General features: G+C 44.1%; 1 pseudogene; it reads left to right on the top strand.

Moving 5' to 3' along the window:
- Positions 1–3147: 3147 nt before the first annotated feature.
- Positions 3148–3658, top strand: LOC134486175 (calcineurin subunit B type 1-like; annotated as a pseudogene).
- Positions 3659–4087: the final 429 nt, after the last annotated feature.

Genomic DNA, 4087 nt, shown 5'->3' with positions numbered 1-4087 from the left:
GGGTCATGTAAAGAGAGGAGCAGGGAAGAGAAGAGAGAGCCACACCAAGAGGCCAAGAGAATAAAGGGTAGACCAAAACTGGGCCATGTAACCAAAATGGCTGGATAATACTGGGAAAGGCATCTGGGGGAAGATCAGTTCAAATTATATCTCTGTGATACAGAAATTTAGGGTAGAAGATGGGGTATGCCCGCCATACCCTGTAACAGTTAGGATCTGAGGGATGCTGGGAGAACCTGGTGGCTAGGTCCACTTTGGCATGTTAAATAGGCACTACGACTGTTTGTTCTGGATTTGAAACCTAACAAGGAAGACCTGAGGGGAGTGAAGATTACTAAAATCTACCTCCTGTGAGGCCAAAGGCACTGAGGCACCTAGCCCGGAAATAGAAGGAAGAGACTTGATAGAATATCGTACATCTTGTACTTTGATGGGATTGAGGCTTCTATGATTGTGGGATCACCTCTGGCTTCTGAGTGGTGAGGCTCTCATTCAGTTCCTCAGGCTGTGCTCCTCAGAGGCCTTTGGTGGTAGCTCACTCTCAAGTCCATTGGGCAGATGGTAGGAACTTTTAGGGGAGCTGCCATTTTATGGCCTTGTTCTTACACACACACACACACACACACACACACACACACACACACACACACACACACTGCTATATTGAGGTTTCAAGGGCCAGATGGCTGGTTTCAGTGCCAAGGGAGTATCTGCATCTGCCCTGATGTTCACACTTTGCTCCAGGATCAGAGAGCCCAGCCTCGACCCATCCACCCTTAGTTGGCTTTGACTTGTTATTATTTAACTCCCCCCCCCAAGTTTTAAAACTGGTTGGCAACTGGATCTCCACAGCCTCTGTTTTAGAATTATTGTTGGGTATTGCTTGAGTGCTTTGCTTTAGACACAGGAAAGAGTAAATACATGAGGCCAAGTGGTTTTATAAGTCTCTACAGCCATACTGCCTGTGGTACTATGGCCCAGAGTTTTAACAACAGAGTGTTATGTTTTAAAAATTGACATAAATTGACCCAGAGGTGAAGGAACTCTTTGACCCTACTGTGCTAGTCAGCTTTCTGTCATTTTCAACAAAATACCTGAGATAATTGATTCTGAAAGGTTTATTTTGGCTCACATTGTGGTCAGATCTGGTCTATGATTGGTTGACAATTTGCTATGAGCTTGTGCTGAGAGAGAATGTCATGGCAGAGACAAAAGGTGGAACAAAATCCCTCACATCCTCACAACTCATGGGGCTAAAAGAGAGGGTGGTGGGTGTGGGACCATGATCCCAACTGATGATGTAAAGACTTCCTGCTGTGACCCATGTTGTGGGGCAATGTTCACTGAACTTATCCATATCAAAGGTCATGGCCTAGTTCTCAGAAATCCCACCACTTCTGAATAGCACCTCCCTAATAACTAGGCCTGTAGAAGATGGACACTCAAGATACAAACTGTAGTATCTGAGTTAAAAGAACAGAGGTCAGATAAACTCAATAAAGTTATGGTAGTTGAAAAAGATATGGGTTAATTGTGTGAAGGAATCCCAGGACATTCTCCACTTCAGTATAGGATTTTCTTTGTGCGTTCTTCAATTAAACAATATTTAGCATATGTGGTAATAGAAAAGCAACACTGTTATCTTTGGTAGCTTGGTCTTATATTTATAAAGAAATATCACATTCAAGCATCTTCTAGCATCTGAACATTTCCAAAGTTCTCAAATTCAAAACAGCTACAGAGTGGAGCCATGTTGTGAGGCAATGTTCACTGACCTTCTGCATATCCAAGGTCGTGCAGCAGCCAGCAGAGCAGTAATGTAAATCCTGAGCAAGAATCGTGATTCTCCATCCCCTGGATATGAGGATCCTTTATCCTGTCACATTCCTGAAGCCACTGCCTCTGGGAGCCTTTCTCTGTCCTTCGCCGCTGTAGAAACAAGGCTTCACAGAAACAATGGTTCACTCACATACAAATCTCACTTGGTCATTAACTCCAAATCTTCAACACAGAATCCAGGAATCTGCTCCTACCAATTGCTCCTCTTCTGGTGAACCAATAACACGGAACGATGCTGTAATTATGAGGATGACAGTGAAAATCAGAGGAGAACATGAGAGTGAAAGGGAAGTCCATGTCCTGGAATCAGTACAGGACATTCACAGACACCAAATTCTCAGCACAAAGCAACCTCCCTGCTCCTGCAGCTCTTACAATCTGCAAGGCCTCTCTCTCTTTGTCAACCCTTAGCAGTAGGAGTACTTTGTAGCTGTAACTCTGGGACTGGGCTCAATGGCTTTGTACTTTTATTGGTGGTCAGTTTCTGCAGTGATCTCTATCTGTTACAAAGAGAACTTTCCCTGGTGAGGGGAGGACTCCACTGCTCTGGGAGTAAAGGGATAAATGTTCATAGACTGTTGCTACAAGTTATGCTGATTTAGTAAAGCAAGGGGTTAGATTCTCCCTCATTAACCAACTCAACTAACATGGAGTCGTTTACTCGGTTTCCAGTCCTAGGAGACGTCTTCCTCTTGTTGAGGGGTCTTAATTCCAATTAGAGAGCTGGTAGATACGGCCAGTGAATGCATGCTACTACTTCATTGTGTTCATTATTCTGCTATGTCGGTTGCTGTCATGTTTCATAGATGTCATAACAGGCTAGGGACTGTTGGTTTCCTCCCTACTTTGGAAGTTTGCATGTAAATTCTGATACCAGGTTAGCTAGGGTTCAGACACTGTTTGTCCAAGAATTAAGGCCAAAATTGACAAGTGGGAATCCATGAAACTCAGAAGCTTCTGCACAGCTAAAGAAATAATCAACTGGATGAATAGGAAGCGCATAAAAGCAAGAGAATGGTTCCTACCTGTACATCTGACAGGGGTTTAATATGCAGAGTATAAAAAGAACTCAAAAAGCCAAAGTGAGGAGGTTTAGGTCAGCAGGGGCTGCTGCAGAGAGTCGGGCCGCCCAGGAGCATGAGGCTGCAACCTTTCCTCCCAGTGCTGATGCAGCTCCTACCCTGACTCCACCAGCTGCCTCGCTCTGGCCCAAGTCCGGTTGCACCCTGCGGGGAACCAGACACCATAGCTGCCATCCCTGAGTCCCGGGGGACCTACGGCCGCCGCCAGCGCCGCCCTCTGACCAAGATGGAAAACGAGGTGAATTATCCTTTGAAAATGTGCTCAGTCGGTGCTGATGAAATTAAAAGGCTGAGAAAGAGATTTAAGAAGTTTGATTTGGGCAATTCTGGTTCTTTGAGCATGGAGGAGTTCATGTCTCTGTCTGAGTTACAACAGAAAACTTTAGTACAGGGGCTATATAGATATATTCAATACAGACCGGAATGGAGGAATAGACTTCAAAGAATTCATTGAGGGAGTCTCTCAGTTCAGTGTCAAAGGCCATAGGGAACAGAAGTTGAGGTTTGCTTTTCCTATCTATGACACGGATTAAGACGGCTATCTTTCCAATGGAGAACTCTTCCAGGTGTTGAAGATGATGGTGGGCAACAATCTGAAGGAAACGCGGTTACAGCAGATTGTTCACAAAGCTGTAATAAATGCAGATAAGGATGGAGATGGAGGAACATCCTTTGAGGGAGTCTGTGCTGTTGTAGGTGGCCTAGACGTCCACAAAAAGATCGCCGTGAGTGTGTGACTCTTTGAAGAATACCGCCCAACACTTTGATTTTCTTCTCCATCTCTGAAGACCTGCTCAAGACGTCCAGCAATGCTGTCTGTGTGTTTAAATGGAAGTATTATTCTCTGGGAAGCCACATTTTCCAACATGAGCTTCATGAAACCAGCTAAGCGTTATTGAACTCCTACCCTCTCAATGCCTCAGTGTAGCACTTTAAAGTTTGAAGGACAGCAGCAGGAAAAGGGCATATCAGTGTGGTGGAGAAAGGGAAGGGACTGGTTATTTTTCTTCATCTTTTATAACAATAAATTATCTATGTATTCACATGTAAATATTTAGAGATGTATGTAGCTTTCTATATGTTTAATAGGTTGGCTTAATTTGATTTACTTGATTCAGAAACAAAATGTTAGAGTACAAAAGTGCCGAGCAGAATGTAAACCATCC

This window comes from Rattus norvegicus, chromosome 3, assembly GCF_036323735.1.
Source record: "Rattus norvegicus strain BN/NHsdMcwi chromosome 3, GRCr8, whole genome shotgun sequence".
In the NCBI taxonomy this organism is placed as follows: domain Eukaryota; kingdom Metazoa; phylum Chordata; class Mammalia; order Rodentia; family Muridae; genus Rattus; species Rattus norvegicus.
The sequence above is the reverse complement of the archived record's forward strand: the minus strand, read 5'-3'. Positions and strand labels throughout refer to the sequence as shown.